This window comes from Mastomys coucha, unplaced genomic scaffold (genome assembly GCF_008632895.1).
Source record: "Mastomys coucha isolate ucsf_1 unplaced genomic scaffold, UCSF_Mcou_1 pScaffold5, whole genome shotgun sequence".
In the NCBI taxonomy this organism is placed as follows: domain Eukaryota; kingdom Metazoa; phylum Chordata; class Mammalia; order Rodentia; family Muridae; genus Mastomys; species Mastomys coucha.
Window position 1 is genome coordinate 27,420,934 of NW_022196911.1, and position 27,227 is coordinate 27,448,160.

At 48.9% G+C, this 27,227-nt stretch overlaps 1 protein-coding gene across 1 annotated transcript in view; it reads right to left on the reverse strand.

The window, feature by feature from the left end:
* The window catches only part of Ergic1 (endoplasmic reticulum-golgi intermediate compartment 1), a 103,319-nt gene that overhangs the window by 49,237 nt on the left and 26,855 nt on the right, over positions 1-27,227 (reverse strand). The gene's annotated exons all lie outside the window — the stretch shown is intronic.

A 27,227-nucleotide genomic window follows, 5' to 3' on the forward strand; every position in this document is an offset into this window, starting at 1 on the left:
CCTGTCTTAGGGTTTCTATTGCTGTGACACCAACGACACGTCACAGCCAAAAGGCACACTAGGGAGAAAAGGCTTACACTTCCACCAAAGAAGTCAGGACAGGAACTCAAGCAGGGCAGGAACCTGGAGGCAGGAGCTCAGAGGCAGGAACGTGGATGCAGAGGCCACAGAGAGTGCTGCTTACTGGCTTGCTCCACATGACTTGCTCAGCTTGCCTTCTTATAGAACCCAGAACCCCCAACGCAGGGATGCTACCATACACAATGGGCTGGGCCCTATCCCATTAATCACTAATTAAGAAAATGCTCTACAGGCTGGCCCATGGCCTGACCTTCTAGAGGCATTTTCTAAGTTAAGGTTCGGTTCCCTCCTCCCAGATGACTACAGTTTGTGACAAGCTGGCATAAATCTAGCCAGCACACCTGTACATTCCTCTGCTACATCCCATCATGTCTCCATGGTGACCCAAGCTCCTTAGCCATTATTTTACATACTCGTGTTTATACTTGTGCATGTTTCTTGGTGGGTCTTGCCTCTGTAACTGATACCTGAAGACAAAGGACCTTGTGAGGTATTGTCCCTAGCTCGGGCTGACAGGTGGTAGGCGCTGCCCAGTGACAACACAGTGAACCAAAGGTACATCTGGGTATCAGGAGCCAGTGGGAGGCTCTGTGTCCCTCTGACTCTGTTCTACTATGACACTGCCTTCTTGTTCTGTGCAATCTCTTTATTCCTTTTCCTGCTTCCACCTCCCTGTCCTGGTCCACTGTCCCTATCTTCCCTGCCAGCTCCTGCCGACAGGATAATGTAGGGTCAGCTGGAGGTAAGGCTGGTTCTGCATCTGGTTTTCTTTCCTAAACAACATCACCAGGGCCAGGGAAGTCCTGGGATATGATGGGGGATGTGGGGCTTTGGAATCAAATTTAATTCTCACCCTGTCTTGTCCTTAGTCAAGTAGGGGTTAGGACTCTGGAATCCTGATTTCAGTGATTTACATCTTAAACGCTCCTCCTTGCCTTGTGTTTTTACTGCTCTCGGCCTTGGTTTCCTCATCTATAGACACAGGGCTACTACTGACAGGTAAGAAAACCTGCCTGTGAGGAATTCGGCACAGAGTCCCCATGGGAGGCTTCCTCGCACTTGGCTTTCAGCCTTTCCCTTGACCATGAGCAGCAGCCAGCCAGATTCCTCAAAGCAGAGCTCAGTCAACGGGGCCCTCAACAAGTCCACACACCTTCAAGCTAGAAGGCAGAGCTTGCCTTTGGTGACTGGGAAACCAAACACACCTGCTACTGTCTAAATCAAGGCTGGTACCCTACTGTGCTAATTACACATGAGCCTGGAGGGAAGAAAAAAAAAACTCCTATGGGATGCCAGGCTAAAGGCTGACACTTTCTCTGCTGTCTGCCTGGTGCTTAGCTCTTAGGGCTAGGGTGTGACTAAGTGCTTCGAGGTCTGCACAACTCAACCACCTCAAGTCTCAGGGACACACCTCTAACCCGGAGAGGTCTGTGAGAAGTTCAGATATTACCCCAGCACTGTGTGTCATCTTACGCACATCATGTAACTTCTCTGGACCTCACCTACTTTGCAGCCACAGGAGGGTCAATGGTTGGCTGCATATACAGCTCTTAGAATCATGCCTGGCACTCTGGAAGTGCTCAGTGCTTGCTGGTCCTCTTATTAGCCATCACTTGACTGATTGGCCCTCTACTACTTTAATCAGCCTGGCCTGTAAACACACAGCTTGTCCTAAGAGACAAAAGTGGGCAGAGAAACTCGGAGTATTCAGGCAGGTGAGCTACAGCCACCATGGTGGGAAGCATGGCCCTTGGATCCCAGCGAGGCTTTCTTTAGGAAGTGACATCTGCACAGGGAGAGGGAGGGAGAGCGCAGCCTAGGGCAGGAAGACAGTAAAGACCAAGAGCAGGACACAAGTGGGGCTCCTGGGATGCTGTGTTTAAATGTGGGAAGCAGGGGAAGGGAATGGCGAGAGGCAGAGAAATCCCTTGAAAAGTCCCGAGTGTCAGGCCACGGCCAAGGCCTCCCAGGTGAGGTGGGGTTGGGGCAGGCCAATGATCTGATGTGGACGTCAGAGGACTGCACACTGGGAGGCAGCAGACTGGGGGGAAACCTGGCTGAGTATAGATGGATCCAAAACAATCTCTTGGTCTGCTGATGGTGTGACCAATGTGAGAATTCTGCCAATTTCTAAGTATATCTATCCCAAGTATACATTCTGGAACTGGAAAAATGACCACAGGATGTGTTCGGGGGCCTACTGGACCTACTGTGAGTCCAGTCAAAACTCCATTAATCACCTGTCCTCCATAAGCCCCTACTTTAACTGGAGGACCACAATGTTTCCTGGGATCTCCTGGGATCAGTGTCAGTTCAGAACCAGTATCCAATAGACCCTGGAAAGCCTGATTATTTCTTTTCCCCGAGTGTACAGTTACCCTTGTAAAAGGCCGTAGGTCTCTCTGGGGGAGAACTAGAGAAAGGCTAACAGCAAAACTTTTAGGTGTCTTATCAAGATCGTTCCTCAGGGGAACCTGGCTACCCCCCTTCACTCAAAGGGTTCTGGATCTGCAAACTGGCTCAAGTCTGGAAATTGATTCACTGGACGAGATTGCCTTTTGCCACGACCCAATATAGCCTTTCTTTCATTTGTTTGAGAATTTTTCTGCTTATTCAGGTCAAACAGATATGCAACAGGCTTCCTATCTATTTCATGCCTGGAAACACCATGATTGACTAGGACATCTAGTCAATCTAGTTAGGACCTGTTAACTCGGGATCATTGCCTAGACTTGAGTAGTATGCGAGCAACCCACAGAGCTTCACTCTCAGCTCACAGGCTATGAGAGTGTGCGTCAGGTCGGGGAGCACCCACAGGGATGCCAGCTGGAGATATGGGCTTAGGGTGGCCAGATGTTCTGATTTTTCAAAAAGAGACCTTGAATTTGGAACTGCACATGGAATGTCCCAATTCTGAAATGTTGTATAACACAATGCAAGACAAAGAGGCATTTATAAACAGGCAAGGCTGAAAGCCCAGTATGTGACTGTGGGCTGAAGAGCTGAAGGACATAGGCAGCCCATCTTTAAAAAGCCACTGGGACAGCGGAAGCCATGTGGGACTCCTGAGACAACTGGATGGCTAGGCCACAGACCGGGAGATGGGCTTAGAAATCCCTGTCCACTGCTGGGCTTCAGTTTCCCTAGATTAAAAGCATGGAGATACAACTAAAGACCTGACAGGTGCCTTTCAGATGAAGACAGGATTGGGAGGAATGCCCTGTGGGGACTACAAGCCAGCCTGTCTCTGGCCATGTCACTGGCAGGGTTCCATGGGCAAACCCAGCCTCGTGGTTTAGAACTATATGAAGTATGTTTCAAAACTGGGAGTTTGTGATTAGCTAGAGGCTGCTCAACAGGAGCAAGAAGTGGTGGAGGGCAAAGTGTCAGAGTCTACTCTGGGTATGAAGGGAAGGGAAGGAGCTGGAGAGGGGTTGATCATGTATGTACAGCATCGAGGATAGCAGGATCACGTGTGCACAGCCCCGAGGATGGCAGGGCCCAGAGGGCCTTAGCACTAGGGAAGGGAGACACAAGTGCAGATGGCTGACTGCAAATGGAGGCAGGAGTGTGAACTCAGCATCTCAGTCTGCAGTCACATGGGAAGGGACTCACGCACGGCACACACACATATACATTCCCCAGCACTTGTCACAGACAAGGCTCACAAAGCACAAGGACACAGCCAACAGCTAACAGCCAGAATCTAATCTGCGAAGGATTCAGAAATGTCTGGTTCTTGAGCTGAATGGAGAAAAGCTAGACAAGGCAGGAGCACCTGCTTAGGTCAGCACTGGGGAGCACCTACTTAGGTCAGCACTGGGGAGCACCTCCTTAGGTCAGCACTGGGGGGGTACCTGCTTAGGTCAGCACTGGGGAGCACCTCCTTAGGTCAGCACTGGGGGGGGCACCTGCTTAGGTCAGCACTGGGGGGGCACCTCCTTAGGTCAGCACTGGGGAGCACCCACTTAGGTCAGCACTGGGGACCGCTGTCCTCTGGGTGGAACATGGCCATTGCCGTCATGAAATTACATCAGCTGTGATGCTCCGAGAGAGCCTCAATAGATAGGACCTATTAATCTTCTATCATAGAGGGAAGGGTGGGCTCTGGCTTCTGAGGAGTTCTGAGAGAAAAGGTTCAAGGGGCATGGACCAGTCACCCAAGGCTCCCTTCAGGATACACAGTGATTGAGAGATGCTGGAGGAGAAGAAGCCACAGGTAAGCTTAGGTAACTCCTCACCCATGCCTCCACACAACTCTAAGTAGCTCCAATTAAACTCATTGGTTCAGCAAGCTAAGCTCTGCGGTATTTATTTGGTCTGTCGTCAGCAGCCTATTAGGAGTGAAGAGATGTTGTGTCTCCCAGGAAAAGTTAATGTGATCGTATGAACTTCCTTAACAATGGGGGTAGGTGTCCAAAGACAAGAAGGGGCTTCTGCTGGCCAGAGAGACAACGTGAGGCTCAAAATAATGAGTCAGATGGTGAGCCCTGGGAAAGCAGGAAGTCAGGCATCCGTGTGAAGTCAAGGGAAGAAACGGACAAGGCAGGAGGAGGGGAGGAATGGGATACTGCTGTTGCTCCAAACACCTCCCATAAAACATTAATTATAAAGTGGGGGAAAGCAGCTTAATGGGAGGAACTCAGAAGACACCATGCCGATGGAAGATACTACTGTCAGAAAGACATGGCATCCTGATACACTCTGCATAGCATCACCTCAGGGATGGGGATCCCGTCCACCACAGACATCTCAATGTGATCCCGAGAAGCCGCTGCAGAAATGACAGACGCCCAGTGTGTGTCACAGTTATGAAAGTAACCCAGACATCATCACAAACAGAGGAGACTTATGGGACATAATGACTGAACTTGGTGTGGGATCACAATACATTTCCTCTTCTGGAAACAACACTTGAGCAAGCCCTGTGGCGTTGCTGGTAGCGCCATATAATGTTATTGTTCGTGTTTTCATGGTGCCATTATGGTTAGGTCTGACTGCTTCCCATGGCTGTGACAAAATACCAGAGAAGATCAGCTTCACAAAGAAAGGTCTGTTTTGGCTCAGAGCTCCAGGGCTTCAGAGATCTCAGTCTGCCTGACTCTTTCTGCTACTTGGGTTCTAGGGTGCAGTAGGGCATCTCATCTCAGTGGTAGAAGCAGGTGGCAGAGGAAGGTGGCCATCAGACAGGCAGGCAGGCAGACAGACGGACAGATGGGCAGGCAGGCAGGCAGGCGGGCAGACGGGCAGGCGGGCAGGTAGGTAGGCAGGCAGACAGGCAGGCAGGCAGGCAGGCAGGCAGGCAGACAGATACACAGACAGGCAGGCAGGCAGGCAGGCAGACAGACAGGCAGGCAGACAGGCAGGCAGGCAGACAGACACAGACAGGTAGGCAGGCAGGCAGACACACAGACAGGCAGACAGACAGGCAGGCAGACAGGCAGACAGACAGACAGACAGACAGACAGACAGACAGGCAGACAGGCAGGCAGACAGGCAGACAGGCAGACAGACAGGCAGGCAGGCAGACAGGTAGGCAGGCAGACAGACACACAGACAGGCAGGCAGGCAGGCAGACAGACAGGCAGGCAAGCAGACACACAGACAGAGAGCAGGAGATTAGGGACAAGATTCCCTTCCAGGACAACCTCCAGTGACTTGCTCCCTCCTGCACAGCCCCAGCTCTTAAACTTCCCATTTCATCCCAAAAGCTTTTGAGCTCTAAAGCTATGAGTGGTTGAGTCCACAGATGACGCTGGAGTCCTCATCCAATCTGCTTTAACATTGCTGTCCTGGGGGACCATGCCTTTAAGCACAGGGCCTCTGGGGACATTATAGATCCAGTCCAGGACATGATGTAAGATGTTGACCTTTGGGGACACTCGGGTAAAGGGCATATGGGAACTCTGCTATTTTTGCAATTTGGGGATAACTATAAAATTATTTCACAACGAATAGAGATTATTTTTAAAATTCAGATGGAAAAAATTCAAATGAAGCTGCCACTCAAAAGTTGTTGGTCTGTGCAGGCATCTGAATTAGAGGTGCCGTGCTTGCTGGGTGTTGTGGGGCAAGCTGCACTTACGGCTTGTCGGGGAACCAGAGGCAGGGAGACGTCCAATTAAGCTGTAACAGGGAGGTGAGACCAAAGCACAGGAGGCCAAGTTCTAAGAATTGTGATGCTGAGCGGCCACTTCCAGCCCAGGTTTGGCCCCTTCACATCCACATTTAGCTTTGTTGTGGGTGCCCACCTCTCTGACTACTGGAGTCCTATTCTCCTGGGAGATCTGAGGCTCAGGTAGAGGGAATCCCTATGTCACTGAGCTCCTGGGAAGCAGAGCCTGGTGTGAAGTCTCCAAGCCATTGTCTTCCCATTACCCCACACTCTGGGGACCAGGCTCATGTTCCCTCACTGCCAAAGTAGACCAAGCTATCAAGGCTTCAATCATTTACTTTTCCAAGGATGCTGCCTTTGTGAAGAGAAACTTCAGAAACCCATCATCTGTTCAGCAAATGTACTGCATGCAGCAGTGTTCTAGAAGGTTGGGAAAAGGAGCCGACCATGACAGATATGGTCCCTGCCCTCAAAAGGCTGCTAGCCTAGCAAGGCTTTGGGTCACTTAGCAGAGGCCACCTGTGACAAGTGACAGAGATCTACTCGCACACATCAGACCTAAGCTGGAGAGTGGTAATGGGGTAAAGGGAGAACAGAAAAGGAACCTGGTTTCAGAGGTAACCACAAAACAAGTGAGTCAGGAATGACTCTCCCTGGGAAACTGGCCCACCAGGAGGCTAGTGAGAAGCCCAGGCATGTGACAGATGAGGAAGTGAGCTGTGCATCCTCTCTGGTTCGGATTAGTCAGGCCCTCGCAGTGGTGATGCGATCGGCCTCAGCCATTCTGCCTCAGAGAATGTGGAGGAAAGGGTAAAGAATCCGGGAGAGAAACAGGATGTATGCTGCTGCCTATGTGCTGCGGTTACCTGTGTTCTCATTTGACTCTGAGGACCAGCCAGGGTTAGCTCTGGTCTCATTTCACATATGGAGATCAGAAAGAAATCTGATGATTGCCAGCCTTTCACATGCTCACTGACTCCACTTAAGAAGAAAGGTTCATGATCTGTCACTGCTCAGCCACCACAGGGAAAGGTGGAGAGTAGGTTCATTTCCTGCCCATGTCTCACCTGGGAGTTTCTTAGTCTTAGCCTTTGAGCCAATGAACAGATCAATACAAGAATGAGGCCTGGCACTGGGCACGCTGGTGCATGTCTTTAATCTCAGCACTTGGGAGGTAGAGGCTGATGGGACCTCTGTGAGTTTGAGGCCAGCCCAGTCTACAGAGCAAATTCCAAGACAGCCAGGGTTATAGTGAGGCCCAGTCTCAAAACAACAACAACAAACCAAACCAAACAAAAAAGGCCTAAGGGCAGGGATGTTTGTGGAGTGCTTGCCTACCGTGGGTAAAGCCTTTGGTTTTCCCTCCCTGACCCAACACCATGTAAGCTGAGTGTGTGATGCAGGCCCCTAAGCTGGAGGATCCAAAGTTCAAGGTCATCCTCAGCTTTCATAGCAACTCTGTAGACAACATATACTACATGAGGCCCTTTTCATCAAAAGAATGAGGCCCACGGTTGCCCTGGAGCCCAGAGGAAGGTCCACACTTGTAGACTGGACACTTAGGTTACACTGGAGGCTACAGCAGGAGGATCATAAATTCCAGTCAACTTGGGCTACAGAGTGAAACCCTGTCCCAGCAAAGAGAACAGTGGGGCCTTGGGAGATGTCTCAGGGTAGCAGTCATCCAGCAGGCCAGTAAACCCAGCACACACATAAAAGCTGAGCTCATTATACCTGTAACCCTAGTACTCGAGGACAGAGGCAGGTGGCTCCTGGTGCTGGTTCGCCAGTGTAGTCAAAATAAAGAGTTCTTAGTTCAATGAGAGATCTCACAAAACCATCTCTGTGGAGATGGCGCAGCAGTTAAAGTGCTTACCACACAACAAAGAGGATCAAATCCCCAGAACCCATATAAATACTGGGGGGCGTGGTGGCCCACCTCTCATTCCTGTCTCTAGACTCTGCTTCTAAAGAGATAGCCAGAAAGCTGATGTAGGAAGATACCCAACATCAACCTTAGGTTTCTACATGCACACGTATGTACACACACATGTGTATATCCCCCAGCATGAACATGCATACATACCCATGCACACCAGCACACAAACACATAAAAGGGGGGAGGTAAACTGATTGAGGAGGTACCCGATGTCAACTTCTAGCCTTTACAGATACTCACAAGAGTGAACACACACACATAGACACCCACACCCACAAGAGTGAACACACGTGCACACACTGACACACAGACACCCACAAGAGTGAACACACACATAGACACCCACACCCACACCCACAAGAGTGAACATCCACACCCACAAGAGTGAACACACGTGTACACACTGACACACAGACACCCACAAGAATAAACACACACACACACAGACACCCACAAGAGTGAACACACACTCAGATACACACACACACAGATACACACATACACACATACACACACACAGATACACACACAGACACACACACACGGATACACACATACACACAGACACACACACACACAGACACACACAGACACACACTAAACCAAAAAAACAAAAGCCCAATCAGCCAAACAAGAACAAAATAAAACAAAGCCAAAACTAAGTCAACTAAGGCCCTAAAACACGAAAGACAGGCACAGTGGTCAGCGGCGGCATATGGTGACGTACACGTGTTGTCATTGGATGGAGATTTGAGGAATTCTTCTTTTTCTTTTTCTTCCTTTTTCTTTTCTTTTTTTTTTTTTTTTTTCTTTTTTTTTTTTTTTTTTTTTTTTGTGTGTGTGATTTTATTAGATATTTTCTTTATTTACATGTCATATGATTTCTCCTTTCCCAGTTTCCCCTCCAAAAAACAAACAAACAAACAAAACTAACAAGAACAAACCCCTGTTGCCTCTCCCCTCCCCATGCTTGCCACCCCACTCTCTCCCACTTATTGGCCCTGGCATTCCCCTACACTGGGGCACAGAACCTTGAATTTTTCTTTTTAAAATAAGGCAAAATAAGGTGAAATTAAAGCAAGAGCAACCTGGACTGAAGAAAGCCCAGCCTGGGTATAGAAGCCAACAGGATCGGAACAAGACCTGGAGTGGGCAGAGAGGTGGGAGACAGGACTGTGACCACATGCCGAGAAGGCTCCAAACACCTGTCACCACTCAGCTCTAGAAACGTCCCTGCAATCACCCTATGTTATCTGCTCAACTTAGAAGAGAGACCAGAGGCCCTGAGAAGAGTAGCTTACCCAGGGTAAGCGTTTAAGACGGAGCCTGGCATGGCAGTGCAATCCTGCAAGCCTAGCTCCTCAGGAAGCTGAGGCAGGGGGACAGCGGGGCCCAGCAAAGAGCCAGTTAAAAGACACATAGCTGTGGACCCATGGGTACTAGGTACTTTTCCTGTTGCCTGAAGCGACAGACAGGTTTTATTCTGGTTCTTGGTTCCGGGACACAGCCTACCATGTAACGAAGGTGTGACAGTAAAGCTTGAAGCGGAGATAAACGTCGGCGCTCAGCTCCTTGTTATTCAGTTTGGGATCTCAGGCCCTTCAGGATGATGCTGTCTGCCCACATGCAGGGTTGAGCCTCCCCTGCTCAGTGAAACCTTCCTGGAAACATCTTCAAAGACACACCCAGATGTGTGTATTTCCATGGCGATGCCAGATCCCATCAAACTGATAATAAAGACTGGCCATCACAGCCTGGCAGCTTCCATGTCCTTGAGAAATGGCATGCCAGGGGATCTGTGAGGAATAATGGTGCTGCTGTGTGCCACTGTTAGGGCAGAGGTATTACTGGCACCTAGTGTGAGGAGGCCAGGGATGCTACTGGCCTTCCAGCTGCATAGACAGACAGCTCCAGGAGGGAGAAGGACTACAACCACTGTCCACAGGCCTGCAGCCGAGAAGGCCTGCTCTTTGTGGAATAGAACACCAAAGAAGGGGCTCATTTCCCCACCCATCCTGTGCCCTCCTCTAGGGGCTTCAGGGGATCTGTTCTTGCTAGAGAACTCATAGCCATGGTCCTGACTGTCCCACAGACACCATGATCCTGGAATTAAGTAGTCTTTCTGGTCTTTTTCACTCTGCATCTGAAAAGGCAAAGTTTATGTGGAAAAACGGGGTAAAGAAACCCACAGGAAGAGGGTCAAACCGCCCGTGCCTTGTCATGACGGCACAGTTACATATGCGTGCCGCCATTTGTTTCAAGCCCTCTCTCGGTGCTAAGGAAACGGTGCCGTGGGAATGCACGTCAACATCAGCACTGGGAATCAGTGAGAAGCAGGATTTACTCACAGAAATCCAATCTGCAGTCCACCTCCAGCCTATAGAGGGAGGGGGCCGCAGCCTGACTCAAAATAAACACAGCCGCCTTCTGCCTTCTGCACTCCATCGGGAAGGGCTTGCTGGAAGGGGTGGCTGACTTCATCTGTGACTTCCTTCCACGGGGCGATACCTCAGCTGAGCTATTTTAACTGTGCGCCCTGGGCCTCGCTTCTCCCCATTCTTGCAGTTAAGTCTCCGTAGCTCTGTGCTTCCCTGGATGCGGGTGGCTCCAAGGCAAGAGAGCCTGGGATGTCACTGTTTCCAAAGCTTAATGAAATTACATGACGTTTAGGAGCAAGTCATTGGGTAGTGGGTCATTTCTCCCCCAAAATAGCTGTTAAGACACTTAGCTGCACCTTCGGCTTGGTCAGCCCTGCCCACTGGACTGGCAAAGCCCTTGGTGTGGGGCCAGGGAGTGAGGCGGAATACGCACAGTTAGTCATTCTTTCATCTCACAGAGCCTCACTGAGGCAGGGATGCGTGAACACAATGCACACACAGGTAAATGCATGCACCTGGGCTGGAGGGGCATGGTGAGAAGGAGCCTTGGAACCGCTGTGGCTACAGGAACCCTGAAGGGACATTCTATGTGGTAACAGGTTCTCCTACTATCGTGTCCTGTGGATGGGACACAGCCTGGCTGGAGACAGCGCAGGCTAAGTGAGAAGCAGCGATAAGAATCATCACATAGGTGCTGCCCCTCCTCCACTTTTCTCCCTTCCCCTTCCCCTCCTCCCCTGTGATGAAGGCTCACTTGTACTTCAGGCTTAGACTTTGACTCACTATTTCATCACTTTCCTAACCCTATGTGGCAGGTCATGTGTCTCCTCCCATCTTGCCCCTGATGTAGGGCTAGAATTTGAGCTCAATTTTCCTCGGGACATCTGTCTTCTACCCAGGCTGCCATACACCTGCCTGGGTGAGGGGATAGGCTGAGGGTGGAGGAGGGATTGATGTGACAGCGAGCACATGTCGCTGTGTGGTCCCTAATACGGATATGGTTTTCTCCCTCCAGCCCCGGCTCTGAGCTGATGTCATGACACCTGGTACCCGCACGGAACTCTCTAGCCTCTTCGTGGCCGCCAGCTTTGGCAGCCTTCTCTTCTGCCCCATCATCCCACATGTGACCTCTCCAGTCCCAGAACACCCTTTGTGACCACAGAGTCCTGGCCTTTCTCCTCCTCCCTTCCCACAAACACTAAGTGTGGCTGAAGAGGAAGAGGTGTTGCTGTGGAGCCACACCCCCCCCCACACACACACACAAGCCTCCCAGCAGGCTATGCTGGGCCAGGTTAGCTTCGTCCTGGACTATTCCTGGATCGTGCAAGGCCTCACCTGTTAATGAGTATTTTTGAGGTTGAAATGTGAAATGGTTTGAGCAGAAGCCTGCTTTAACGTAGTACCAGCTGCAATAGCGAACATCTGAAGCTAGGCCAAACCCCTGGGGCAAAAGAGAGAGACAGAGCCCAAGCTAGACAGCAGCCATAAAGTGGAGGATGGCACGGCTGTCAAGGAGAACAGGGACTCTCAGGAACACCAGGATCCTCCTAAAGCACAAAAGGAAATGGCCAAAGGCGAGCGAGGACTGTGTTGGGTGGGAGTTGGATGCACAGTGGAGAAGGATGACGGCAATTTATACTTGTGGTGAGACTGAAGTGTAAACAGCCGGCCACACCCACAACTCCTGAGAGACCATGCCCACAATTCCTAAGAGAAATATTAAATATTCAAGACAAACCTTACAGTAGTATAACATGAGTGTTTAGTGTGTGCATGTGCAGGGGAGTTGAAGACTAAGAAGGTGGGGTTGTACACTAAGGCAGCTGGCCAGTGTTTAGCAAAGGCCACTTGCTCCCTAACTGATCTCTTGTGTCCAATTCACTTCCAACCCAAACCACCACAAGCATGTTTACAGACATTGACAGGATGGTTCTAAGACTCACACTGACATGTGAAGGCCCTAAAACAGGCAAAGCTCCAACTCTGAAAAAGAAAAAAATGGAGTCTTGTCTTAAAAACAAAACAAGAAAGCCTCCAGTCAATCACAAAGATCTGCTTGTTTTCTTCTAGAAGATTTATGGTAAGCCCTGCTGGGGACAAATTCACACCATCTGACCCAGGCTGCCTTGGCACACTTACCACAGTGAGCCATGTTGGCACCTGTCAGTCCCGCATCCCTTCTGATCTGAATAGTACCTGATTCATGGATACTCTGCATATATGTTTGTGTCCATTAACATCTGGGTTGTTTTCCTCTTCTGGTCATCATAAAGAACTCTCTGGGTGTTAACATACACAACCCCGTGTAGCTATAAGCAAATCTTTGTGATTTGAGATTGGGTGGAACTTTTTTCAAACAAGAAATCATAGAGTACACTCTGTGACTCCATGAAAGAAAAAGTTGATGAATCAGGCTTCATAAAAACAAAGTAAACTTCTGCTCTTTAAAGAAGAGATGTATCTAAAAAGAACACATACAAGACACAGAATGAAAAAAAAAACCACATGTCAATCACATGTCTGATAAAAGACTGTGTCCAGGCTAAAGAACTCTTAAACCTTGGTAACGGAAGGCCCCACACTGTGATTGGGCAAAGGATTTGATCTGATACTCTCTCAAAGATTTACCGATGTCAAAAGTCACCTGAAAGGATGCTAGCATCAAAGTCACTTGAGAGAACCCAAACTTTAACCACTGTGAGTTGTCACTACGCCTATGATGAGAGATGGAACTATAAACCAATCAAGCAGCCAGAACCCTCGTGCATTGCCACTGAGAATATAAAATTGTGTGGTCATTTGGGAAGAATTCAGCAAGTTCTTAAAAAGTTAAATGCCTATTGTTTTACTCTACTGTCTGTTGCTGTAATGAAGTACTGGGTAATTTATGGAAAGAGGTTTATTGAGGTGTAGAACTGCATTCATGACACTGTGGCCACATCTGGTCCACTGCTGGTGGACCTTGTGCTAGATCGAATCACAGTAAAGACATGGCAAGGAAAAGTTTCCAGATATGCACAGAAGAAGCACGTGTGTGAGACAGATACATGGAAAGGTGCCAAGTTCCTTTATGACCACGCGGTCTCTGTATTAGTGAACACAGACCCTTCAGATCTTAATTAACTCTCACGAAATCAGCCCGAGCCTCAAGACCTCCTGGAGTCACAGAAGAACTGATCCACTCTGCAGAAAAGCATGCACTGATGGCAAAGCGGACGGCCTCAGTCACCTGCCAGTCCTTCTGACACCTGCATGCCGAACAGCTGAGCCCTGAAGGCCATGTACAGTTAAACCGTAGTAAAACCACACACATTCACTGTATGACCCAGCCACGGCATGCTAGGCATGTGCCAAGGACAACTGCGAAACTACACATACACAGGGATGTGCACACAAACACACAGGGAGCTTTACTCATATTGGTCAAAAGAGGAAGACGACCTAGATGTCCATGTACATCAAGTATGAACCATCCATAATGTGGGATACTGTGTGGATAGGTGCACGTAGGTTGAGTAAAGTTAACTAGGTTCAGATGGGATAAATTCCATTCATATTAGATTCTGGAAAATGCCAATCAATCTGGAGTCCCAGAAGATCACTGCAGATGGGGATACAAGGAAGCTCTGGGGAGTGATGGACACGCTCTGGGCTAGATGACATAATGGTATGCACATAGCAATAAATAGGTGACATTTAACTGTGTGTCATGTATAAGCCAATAAATTTAATAACGGTCAGATATCAAATAACGTAATATAATCCAGGCCTTCCAAACCACAGCCTTGCTGAACAAACACGCTAGGCCACAAGCAAGAAGGAAAACACTTATTCTGAATCTCTTAAAATATCGATTTCTAGGTCATGGAACAGTTGACGTGGCAAAGCTTTGTCTTCCAGAAGGATTTCCAACAGTAAATGCTGACCAGTGAGGGTCAGAAGACTCACTGTGTGCAAGCTCTCCTATGCAGGGGACACCCATGGAGCATGGGAACCTTAGGCAGACAAGTCAAGTTGCTGTGCCATCACTGCAAGTCTCAGGGACACCAACACAAACACATGGCACCACCAGAAAACTTCTTGCCAAGAGAACCAACCTTGGACCCACCCAAGGCTCCTGAGCCCACCAGTTACAGAGATCAGAAAACCACATCTGTATCTGTATCATGGGGAATTCTACAGAACAAGTGCCGGAATCTCCATCATAAATCAAGGGATGATGGAGAAAAGACAGTGGCCAGTATCTTTCCTGATCCCTCACCACCCTTATTTTTTGAGACACAGTTTGACTTGAACTTGGTGCTCATCCACTCAGCTCCCAAGGCTGGCCAGGGTGCCCCAGGGATCCTCTTAGCTTTATCCCAACCTCAGAGCTGATGTTGCAGACACATGCTGCTACACCCAGTTTTTCAATGGATGCTGGGGATTCAAACTCGGAGTCACATGCTTGCATGACAGGCACCTTACCCACCAGCCATGTCTCCAGCAGCCCAATGATATTTGCTCCAAGTATTTAGGACCGTGAACTTTAGACTGCAGCATGGAAGGGTCAGGTCTGCCTTACTCTAAGCATACTATTCTCATTCCTACCCTCCCATCTTAGATGGACATGTGACACCCAGGGCTGAGGCAGCAGACACAGTCACTGACATCCTTGGTATACTGGAGCAGAACCCACCGCTGCTTACATCTCTAGTCACATTAGAAAAACAAAACATATTCAGCTACTTCCATTCGGGTTCTCTGTTACCACACCCAAGACCATTCGTTACAGATAAAATGTAAAAGATGCAGAAGTTAAGAAGTCTGCTATGCATCAATGGAAGAACCCGGGTGGCCGTGTTCCCTCCTCTGCAGTCTCCCTGCCTGTGGGGAACAGGCTGTGAATCCCTGAAACCAAATACCCTTTTCCTGAGCAGACCTAGGAGAAATTTAATTTATAGAGCAGCCACAGGAAGACACCAGCAACAATGAACAGAATAATTATAACATTATACTGTCACTACTCATGAGTTTTAGGACCATTATTAAAAATATAAAGGTTAACTGAAACAAACCTTGTGATACCACGACATTGGGTCAGATGGCCGGGGTGACCACTTTGTGACTAATGGGCTGTCAGTACACAGGTGAATGCTCTAGACAAAGGGACACTCATACTTTAGGGTGGCAGATTCATTATGCTACTTGGGACATGTTTAAAACATACGAATCACAGCTACAATTTTCCATTCGATATTTCTGAACCAATAACGACCTTTGGTAAACCAAACTTCCTGCATCTGGAGTGTGTTAACTTGGCAGCGTGGCTCACTCCCTCACCTACGCCTGCGTTCAAATGTCACCTTCCGGGAAGGCCACCGCTCTGTGCCACTCCTCTCTGCTCTTTTCTTCCCTTTCCGCTTGCAGTTACATGTACACTCATCCTGTGTATTGCTTGACTCCACTGCTGGGCTACACTGTGAGAGCCAGAGCCTCGAGCACCCCACAGAGGCCCCAAGAGACAAGTGCAAGGTGGGCGGACAGGTGGCACACCTCCAAGTGGGGTCCATACACACTCCCTCAGAATCCTCCAGGAAACTGTCAGATTCTCAGATGCTGGGCTTGACTGTAGAATGACCCACCTAGGGTGGGCTGGGGGTCACCACGTGCCATTCAGGAGGGGCCTAGGCACTTGTGAACTTATAGCATGCACAGAAACCTACCTTCATAAGACCTTTAGCCTAAACCCACCTGAGTTACCCTGCGTCGACAGTGGGATCTGAGAGGGGCCTAGCACACACACACATACACACACACACACACACACACACACACACACACGCACGCACACACGCACACACACACACACCCCGCCCTGGGGCCTTCATTGCCCATGCTCAGCATGACCCTCCAGTACCCTTACAGAACCCATGCTAACAGAAGGCTATGAGCATTTGGTAGGTGAATGGAGGAGAAAGGGTGCCCCAGAGCCACAGAACTGCAATGCTGTGCTGCCTGGGGACCTTGGCAGGACACAGGTGGCAAGGGACTTGAACCCCCCACTTGTCTCCCAGCCTATAACAGTCAGATTAGCTCAGACCCTGGAAGTAGAAAGACACCTGGGGCTTGGCCTGGATTCAGGTTTCCTGCTTGTGAACAGGAACCCCCGCAAAGTGTTTCCACCTCAGTGAACCAGGATGCTCTGCCGAGCCCCACACCCCCTCGACAGATGCTATAAATGGAAATGTATTCTTAGAGGGAAAGAGCAAGAGAGGGGGCTTTCAAAAGTGACCTATCATGGGGTAAAAATACAGGCAGCATTTAAATGCTGAGTGGCAGGAGCTATTCCTGGACTAGATTGTCATGCTTGTGGCTTCCCGCCAGGGGCGGACTTCCAGCAGGTTTAAAAGCAACAAACAGGGGCTAGGGATAGTGTTTCTCATACTCAGGAGGGCACTGGGGAGGCGTAGCCTGCGGGGATGGCTTTGGAGGGTGCCCTTGAGTGGAGTTTGCGCGTCCTTTCTGCCTGTCCCTGGGCACAGTGCTGCTGAGAGCTGAGAACACCTTTAGACAGCACGCTGTGATCCTGGGAAGTAACTGAAGGCTAGGATGGGATAAAAGGGCCAGATGAAGGCTTTCACCTGGAAGTGAATGGTGTTTACTGAGCCTGAGTCCTAACTCACATTGCCTCATCTGATCTTCAAAACTAGATGGCAATTCGAGGCACAAAAATTAGACTTAGCCCCACTTTTAAAATAAGAGTAAGGCTCAGAAAACCCAGAGAAGCAGAGGCTCAGATGGAAATCCTGATTCTAGAAAGACAAGAAGAAATAAGTCTGGAGAAAAGTGTGGGAGGAGCCATGGGGACAGGGCAGTTCCAGTTAAGGCTCATGGTCACCGAGCTGAGGTCAAGGCGGGGCCTCCATCTGGTCAGTCTTCATAGCTGGGATGGCTGGTTGTGGGGCCTGACAGGCAATTGTGAACTTGAAAAACCGAAATCTGCCCACCACATTAAAGTGAGGAGACTTCTCACAGTCCTCTGTGGTGGGACCCAGAGAAGGAATGAAGCAGGCTGCACAGGCCTGGCTACCGGTTATGGAGAGTTCTTTCCTCTGAGGATGGCTAGCAATGTCAGTTTCCTGTGATAGGCTGGTTGTTTGTGAGAAAATGGAAGATAGCTAGGCTCTATCTGAGAAGGCCTGGTTGGTCTGTCCTTCTCTCTGTCCCATGGTGCCAAAATACTCTTGTCTCTGGAAGACCCTCTGTGTCAGGCTGAGTGTCAGCTCTGGGCCTTTCGATGTGGCTGGCTGTGCTCTCTGCACCCAGACCGTCTGCTCTCCCTTCTATCTACCATTCTTCCACACTGCTGAGTAGCTACTATGGACCCGGGATGAGGCTGGGTGCTGGGTCACACCCCAACCTTCCTGCCTTTACTTCATCTGAGCTCTGGTAGGAAAGACAACGATCAGTGAATGAGCATGCGCCAGCACTGGTAAGCATTTGAGAAAAAGGGAGCCAGTGCAAGAGTGAGGAGAGAAGGGCCCGCTAAGTCTCCAAGGAGCCAAACCATAGAGACCTGGATTAAACAGGGTGACAGCCAAGGGGATAGCTAAGGAGAACATTCTAGGCAGCAAGGACAGCAGGAACAAAGGCCCAGTGGCCAGCACATGCTTGAAGGTTCCAGGAACGCGGGGAAGGCAGATTCAGATGGAATGGGAAGAGCAGACTAATGTCCAAGGTAGTTCTTCAAAACTCAGCTCACACATCCCCCTTGCAGCTGAAGCCAGCTGATCCGCCTGTCCCTTCTGATGCATCCGCAGCCCTGCCGTCACCTTCGCTATGTGGTCATTAAACCCATATGTGTTGTGTTCAGGAATGAACAGTACAGCCTACACTGTCTCACTTATACCGATGATGGTATCTCGTCCTCAAAGCTATGGACTGTCTGAGGACGGAGAGCTGTTTCACACATCATGGGATCTCCAGGGCTTGCCCCAGTAGTCTTGAAGTGGGACTATCATCTTGAAGCAACTACAGACCCACTGAGCCACAGGTGCCTGGGATTGTGTGGAGCCCGGCAGTTTCCTGCCCTGCTGATAGTGACAGTCACAGATGGCATTGATGTAAGCAAGAGGTCAGTGACCACAACCTGCACTAACCTCCACAGCTTCCAGCACACCTGGCTCTGAGGAAAACCACACGGGAAACCAGAAGCCTAACGCCAATTCCCCAGAGAAGCATTTACAAAGGAGAACAATCTTCCTTCTAGAAACATCAAGCCAACCATACTTCACGTCTCCAAATTTAAGAATGCAGAATAAGGCTCAGGAGGTCCTGGTCATGGAGAAAATGGGCCAGGCAGGCCCTGACGTGACTGGAGAGGCCCTAGAAAGAACTGGTTCATGGGTCAAACAAAAGGTCCTAGGATTGTCAGATGTGGGAAACCCAGCGATCTGGAGGTCTTATGTGGCACTACTAATTTGAAAAAAGGCTGCCAACTACTGTTTTTAAAGAATAAAAAGACATGTCGAGCAAATACCAATGCATCACATTTAGCTTGAGGAGAACCAATCAGCTTGTGAACTCAGCCTTGAATCTTGACAATGAGATACACTTATACCGGAACAGATAGCACTGCAGACGGTAAGAGAGCAGAGGCTTGAGTGAAAGCCACAGAGCTCAAGGGTGACTTGGAGTCCAGGGATTGCCCCATGGCCCAGGGACGTTTCCATAAAAGGGATCGGGTCTAGGGGTCTAGTGGCCCTGAAGCTGAGGCTGAGCCCTGATCTAGTGTGTGCATGCTGAGATGAATTAGTAATGTCTGCCAAGGACACAAGCCTAAGAACACAAGGTTGCATGCTGAGATGGATTAGTAATGTCTGCCAAGGACACAAGCACAGGAACGTGATACACACCTTCCAGATATTCACTGAGGCTGATTCAATACAAGCATTCCTACATTTGTTGATTATTTATTTTTTTTGTTCTTGAAGCAGAACTCACTACACTGTCCTCAAATTCACTCTATGGCTAGGCTGGCCTTGAACTCTCAATCCTCCTGGCTGAGCCTCCCTAGTGCTGGGATTAAAGCTGTGCATGACCATTGCCTACTCAGACCCATTTTAAAGGTCAACATTAATGACAGGGCAACAGACAAGGGAATACCTAAGGAGAACATTTTAGGCAGCAAGGGCAGCAGGAGCAAAGGCCCAGTGGCCAGCACATGCTAGGAAGGTTCCCGGAGCACAGAGAGGCAGATTCGGATGGAATGGGAGGAGCAGACTGATATCCAATTGGCTGTGGTGATAGTGGGGAGATAGAGGTCCAGAAAGCTGCCCCAAATGCCAAAGTCCCAGAAACTAGAATGTCATCTGTGGCTCGTCCAGGGACATGGAATGCAAGAGAGACCCCTGATGTTAAAGCATGGCCTTCGGGTGACCTCCGGCTGGGGATGCTGATGCAGCAGGCACACATGAGGACTCACTACCCACCACTCAATTTTGCTATAAATCTATATACTGCTGTGGGTTTTCTAAAAACATGGAATGATGTGGAACGGTTGTAGACCTTTGGTCCCGTGCGTGAGGTCCTGGTTTCAAACCCCTATCCCCACTCCAAATAACCGATTTTGAAGAGAACAAGTCCATGCTGTGCATATTGGTTCTTGGGATGTCACCAGCCCCTCTTCCTATACCCACAGCATCGGCTTCATGGCTCTGCAGAGAATGGGCTTCCCTGGTGGGATAGGCTAAGGCGGGACAGGCTGACGCTTGTCTTGGCCAGTTCTCCTTCCAGGCCTGTTTTGTGGTGTCATTTGAAACCTAGTTCAGCAGTTGGGGCCTGGAGAGGCAGGCACCGGGTACTTCAGGTGATGGCTGGCATAAGGAATAGGGCTATGCTGGGAGAAGGGTTGGGAGAGGGGTGGAGGGAAATGATACTGTGTTCTGCGGGCCCCACTCCCCAGGACAGCATGTGCTGTCGTTGGGGGCAGGGGAAAGGCTGGCCTCCCTCCTGCCAGGCATTGCAAAATACAAGTGGAGTTGAATCAATGTCTTTTGGAAAAGTACATTTTGCTCAAGAGCCAAGTTAAACTGGAGCTTGGGCAGCCAGCATGTTGAAGTCTCAGGCATGACTCATCCATAGGAGGGGCAGGCTGGGCCAGAGGTGGGCCATGAGCACTCAGTGGGCCCAGGCACACTCTGTGCCAGACTGCTTGGCCAGCTCCGGGTCCACAATTGGGGGCAGCTTGTGTGTGTAGGTGGCAGGAGCCAATGGCTTCGTCAAAGCTCAGACACTCCTCTCTGTTTAGAAAAGATGTTGTCTCTAAGAAGTCATGGATAAAATGAATCTCTACAAAAAAATTAAATTTTCTTACTTGTGTTATTGACTCAGAGATGGCTCCTCTCTTGAGATGAGCCTGGAGAATTGGGGACAGATGGGTAGTGGCACTGTCCTAACTCTTCTGGAATGTTGTTCATGTGGAACCAGTTGCTCTGGAGCTTTTGTAGACCAGCTTCTTACACTCAGTGACAGGTACTGAGGACCCTCCATGTCTTCTCCCATCTTCACAACTCACTGCTTTTCAGTGCTAAATAATACTCCATTGTCTGGATGCGGCCGGGTGCCTGGTGTTTGAATCCCTATGGCTTACTGGGCCCATACCCCATCACCTGTGCCTTAGCTGAGCGGCTTAGAAACACTTTGCTCTGAACCTCCAGGGTTCATCACCTGTAAGATGGAAGTGTAGACCCTTATTCATGGGAGAGAGGACGCAGCGTGGACATGCCTGGCATAAGCATGGGGCAGTGTAGCCGGCTTTTGCTGCTCTGTGGGTTCTTCATTCTTTCACCCTTCTCCACCCTTTCAACCCCCCTAAGGCTAGAGTGGAATAAGGATAGAAAGGAGAGGGGGCGGATGTTACCATCAGACTACCTCCTGCTGATTAGGGGCATTGAGTTTCTCGGGGCAACTTTGATCTCACCCCAGGATATCTAATCTCTTCTGCGTACATGACTACATAAGGAAGCACAACTATCAGCAACCAACAACCACCAATCAATAACCAACAATCCAGCCTGCCTCTCTGGGAACTAGCATTTATATACACTCTGAAAAGTCCCTAGAATTCCAAATGTCACACAATCTCAGAAACTGTCTGCCGTTGGCAAAACCACGTCCCTGCTAGAGCACAAGGCGAATCGTAGTCAGCCGCTGTGGACAATCTAAAGTGGCCCCATATTCCACACCTGGGATTAAAACGAAACCATATTCTCATAATATTTCTGTTGTTTTTTTTTTTTTTTAAATCAAAATTTAGCACCTGCTAGTTGTAATCTTGAGGAACTTACTTCACTGTTTGGTGCCTCAGTTTCTCTAGCTGGCAGAGGTGGGGGGCTGCTCTGAGAAAGTTTCTGATAGTATACAAGAGTGCTTATTTAGCACACTGTCAGCCCATGACTGAGTTCTCCCGCTTCCTGAGAATACGTGGACATGAAGCATTTCCAAAAGAGGGTGTCCTGACCCTCAGTGCCTTGGAGGGCTGACTCAATCAAGAGCCAGTATCCAAGGAGACAGGAAATAAGGCTCTATATGGGCAGGTTGTGTTCCCAGTGGATCCACGACCAGACAGAAACCAGGGAGCCCAGGCAATGCAGGATCCTTCTGAGGCTGCAGGTCTCTCCTGTGTGCCTGCTTCCCCGCCTCTGGGTCTCTGTGCCTTCTGCACACGTCTTGCTGCCTCCTGGCCAGGCTTTCCTTCTCAGCTTTGCCTCGCGATAGCCCAGAGCTGAGTGAGGTACTAGATCCCAGAACGTCTTAGCACATTGACAAAAGTTAACTGGATGCAACAGAGCAAATAACAAAGCTTGTCCATGCGCGTGGCATGTGCAGGTGCATTCACTAAAATTAAGGATCTGTTAAAGACTCATAAGTAGGGAGCCAATCCCCCCTGTTAGTTATGGGTAGGATCCTGAACATATCCAAACTGGCTCTGCTGGCCTCAGGTGGAAATGGGCAGAGAAATGTAGGGACAGGTCTGCTTTTTAAGAGAAAAGATGAGTGTATGTTATTTTCTGGGTGTTCTTATTTTATTATTTTTTACATTTATTTATTTATTTATTTATTATGATTTTCAAGACAAGATTTCTCTGTGTAACCTAGGCTGTCCTTGAACTCCCTCTGTAGACCAGGCTGGCCTCAGAGATCCACCTGCCTCTACCTCCTGATTAAAAGTGTGTGCCACACCCAGCTCCCTACAACGTTTTGTTTCCAATATATTCTATAATTTTTTTTTAAACTTAGACCACCACAAAGACTATCAGACACTATAACAACAACAAAGGATGGATTCCTGAGTTAGCCACTTGTGTCATGGCCACAGACCTGCATGGTCAAAGTGAGCCAAAGCTCTGACACTCAGGAACTGTGACTTCACGCGTGTGACACACAGGACAGAACACGACAATACAGCGAGAAAGTTAGGAGACAATTTTCTCTTCCATAATCATCAGCCAGCCCTGGGACTCCTTTGCCTGGCTTAGGGTCATGTTAGAGACCAGGGAGTTTCTTTTTCCACTACTTTGTTGCTAGACCCTTTCCCTCACACATTCTGACCACACCGCCTAGAGGAACAGCCTGAATGAGGAGCTACAGCAGGTGTGTGGGGGAAGCTCCCCGAGGCACAAGGACAAGGGCAGGAGTCAGCATGACCTCCAGGTTCCGGAATCGGACCAACTGCTTTGTGACCTGGGCAAAATGATGTCCCTCTCTGAGACCTGGTGGCCTGACACACAATGTGGCTGGATTAAGGCAGAGTGCAGCACTGAGCACAGCACACAGTAGGTAGTTTTTTTAAATGGGTCATGTTAATGTGGTGCTAACTTTAACCCTCTGAAAGGAGACTTTTCCAAACACAGGTTCTAAGGACTTAGTAGGATCAGAAATCAAGTTAGTGAGGTCAGAGGTCAAATCAGTGAATTATAATCAGGAGGGGGGGACCTTCTGCCACAATGAGGTTTAAAGGTTTGATTATTGTTTGTTTTGTTTTGGGCTTTTGTTTTGTTTTAATTTTTGTTTTTATTTGTTTGTTTTGAGATAGTCTCACTATGTGGCCCCAGCTAGTTTTACACTTGTGACTGTCCTGTCTCTGCCTCCCAAATGTCAGGATTACAGGCATGGTGACACGTACCTATCACTCAGATGGCTCAGTATGTCAAACTCCAGTTCTCAAAATTAAGCAAGACCACCACCACACTGGAAAATAACTCCCATACTTCTTAGAAGAACACATATCTAACTTTTGGCTTTTTAAGAAATGCTATGAAATTGTGGAGGACAAGGAAGGCCACCCAGAGGAAGTGGCTTCAGACTGGACCTCCAAGAACTACCAGCATTGAATTCCTGGAAGAGGCAAGCCATGCCACATGAGTACCACTGTCCCCAGCCTGATAGCGAAGCCTATGGTGCCAACAGCGGATCGGGCCAGTGCTTGTGCCTAAGGTCATGCGGACGCCCAGAACAGACAGCAGTAGACACTTCCCATTTCTCTCTCAGGTGTCTCAGTAAGCTTAAAAGAAAATCTCACCTGGTGTTAGTAGACTTTGACCATCTGATCATCTCACTTTGGTGGAGAGGTGCTGGGAGGAGCAGCATCTCATGCAAGCTAACCCAGCAATCCACTTCTGTACTGGAGATGTGTGTCATGTGTGTATGAATGTAGTGTGTACAGCGGTATGTACGGGTGCGTGCAGAGGTTAGAGGAAGTCATTGGGTGTCTTGTTCTGTTGCTCTTCATCTTATTCCCCTGAGACAGAGTCTCTCACTAAACCTGGAGTCAAGCTAGTGTCCAGCAAATCCCAGAGATCCTCCACTCTCCAAGCCCTATCACCCAGTTCTGAAGTTACATGTGAGTGCTGAGCATTTGAACTCAGACTCTCACACCCAATGTAGCAAATGCGCTTACCCACAAGGCCATTTTCCTAGCCCCTGAATGTGAAACTTTAAAATCTAAACCCGTACTCCTTGTAAAATAACGAAAATAATCTGAAAACAATCTACTATTACAGTGCTTGGGGTAGAATCCAAGACTTCACACACCAGGAAAGCACTCCACCACGGAGCTACCTCCAACTCCCCACCCCAAGAATCCCCACTCAAACCTTCTCGCTGCTCACTTAGGGATGCCGGAGATTCACTGGTGATGACTGTTTTCCATTTGTGGGGATGAGATCAGTGTTTGCCTTTGAAAATCCATCCATTTGAGCTTTTAAAAAAAATGAGACCTCTCAAGTAAAATATGCTGTGTGCTTAGGGTGGTGGATGTGTGACAGACACAGCAAACACTGGGAGGGTGCCAAGAGTGGCTGCTGTGCGGGCTGCTCTGGAAAGGATCATAGGACTAGTCCCCTTTCCTAGCCAGGAGCCAGCGATGCCCACAAGGGGCACACTCCCCCTCGCAGGAGGGCTGACCCAGACCCCCATCAGGAAAGGTTATTCCTGGCAAGAACGGAGATGGTCTAGAGAGACACATGTGTCCCTCTCTTTGGCTATTGGAATATTGAGTCCATCTAGCTAAAGGGGTTAGAGCCTCCCTGGGAATCTCACTCTGGAGAAGAAAGGGCTGCATGGAACCTAGTGCCAACCAGAAAGACATTCCACAGAGTCCTCACCTAGCAGGAGAGACTGAAGCCCAGAGGAAGAGTGGGGCACACTTTGATGGGGGTTCTGGCCTCCTGTTTAAACCTAAACCCCCATCTCACAACAGGACCCACTGGATCTCCTTATTGATCCCTTTTCCCAATGTGGCCACACTGACATCCATAGGGACCACTAAGAGTGGTGGTCAAGCTTGGTTGCCAATTGCTACCAGGGCCCAGGCTCTGACTCTAGCTTACATAACAAGGGCAGCTAAGCTGCTGGGGAGAATTCATCACATCACGGAAACAATTTTACACTTGGAAAGTGTCTACCTTCCCAACGCCATCCTCCACTAAGCCTTTGTCCAAACATGGATGGTTGACCCAGGCATCCTGGAGGACTAGCTTCAGGACTTTCTCAGAAACCCCAGGGATGCTCAGATGTGTCGTACAGAATGTATATGGTAGGCAGAGAATGCATGTATCCTTTCGTGTACTTGAAATCACTTCTCAGTGACTTACCCAAGAACACACTGTTGGCGAGTATGCCAGACAGCATTGTTCAGGAACAAGAATTAGACAGGGAAGTCTATATACAGTAAAGATAGACATGATTTTCTGAGTATTTCCCTTGGTCATCTGAATCTGTGAATGTATATAGCCTGTAGGTTCAGAGGGCCCAATGCCAGCAAGCTCTACCACAGACAGACTGCTAGCCCTCTTCTTCCTCCTCCTCTTCTTCCTTCTCCTCCTCCTCCTCTTCTTCCTTCTCCCTCCTCCCCCTCTTCCTCTTCCTCCTCCTTCTTTTTTCCCCAAGACAGGATCTCCCTAAGTGCACCAGACAGGCCTTGAACTTGTGATCCTCTTGCTTCCGCCTCCAAACTAGCTGGGACGACAAGCCTACACTCTAGGCCCCTCATGTTCCCCTCTTACTCTTCTCTTTCCTTCTCTTTATGGGAAGGAAAGAAATTCAGCATAAACTCTACACCTTAGACTATTTCTATCTCCAGAGGATAAACATGACTACAGGTTCCCACCAGCTTCCACCCAGCTTCCTGAGTGAGATGCTAACATCTCATGTAACTGAAATTTTCAAAACTAAGAAGCTAACTGTGGTGTGGTCCCATCAACTAGGCTGCCAACTTTCAACTTGCTCGAGTTTTGCTAATGTTCCCACTCTTGTCTTTTTTGCTGGGCTCAGATACCACACTGTATTCAGTTGTTAGTGCCTCCTCCAGGTCTGTGACTGGTTCTCAACTTTCTGAGGTAAGGAAAAAAAGATAAGGAAACCATAGAGATGTGAAAAATGAAAAAAAGCCCCAACTCTGGAGTCCTGATGAAGCCACTAAGCAGCTGAGAGCCAGAATAGACAGATGATAGACAGACAGATGGATGACAGCTACCTGGATGATGGACAGATAGATGAATAGATGGATGATAGACCTACAATAAGTAATAGATGACTGTGAATATGATAGAGATACTTTATAACTTACCTATATAGAGATATTTGTTAAAATGGTAATGAACCAGATATCTTCATTGACTCTCCTAAGCAGGACTACTAACACTGCATAGAGTGGGGATCTCCCATCTGCCTGTGAACTACCATCAAGTGTGGCCCTGTCAGGTACCCTTTAGAACTACCCAGAGATCTCATTCAGGTTCTTAGCAGACTACAAACCCTTTGACGATAGTATCTTTTAAACCCACCAAAATCCTATACTTGTCCATTATAAAAACAAAGATGTGTGGCCCTCAGAGAAACCCACACTCAGGCTCTCCGGCATCTTACTTTCTTCTCAAAACCTCATTTCCCCTTAGCACTCAGGCCAAAAACTTACATTAAAATCTCACTTAATAAACTCAAACTCTGCTTCATGTTGGTTCGTCATGAAATTCTTCTCAGCAGTGAAGCCAGGAATCATGGGATTTCCTGGGTAGAGGAGGCCTCTGAAGAGATACTTCCCTCAGACTGCTGAAGTCTGTGCCTTCCCCTGATGACATTCCCCTGGTTTTACTGTGGAAGGGCACTTGTTAGTTAGTTTCTGGAATTTTCCCAGCCTGGGTTTGTTGGATGCTGTCAGGTGTCACCTTCT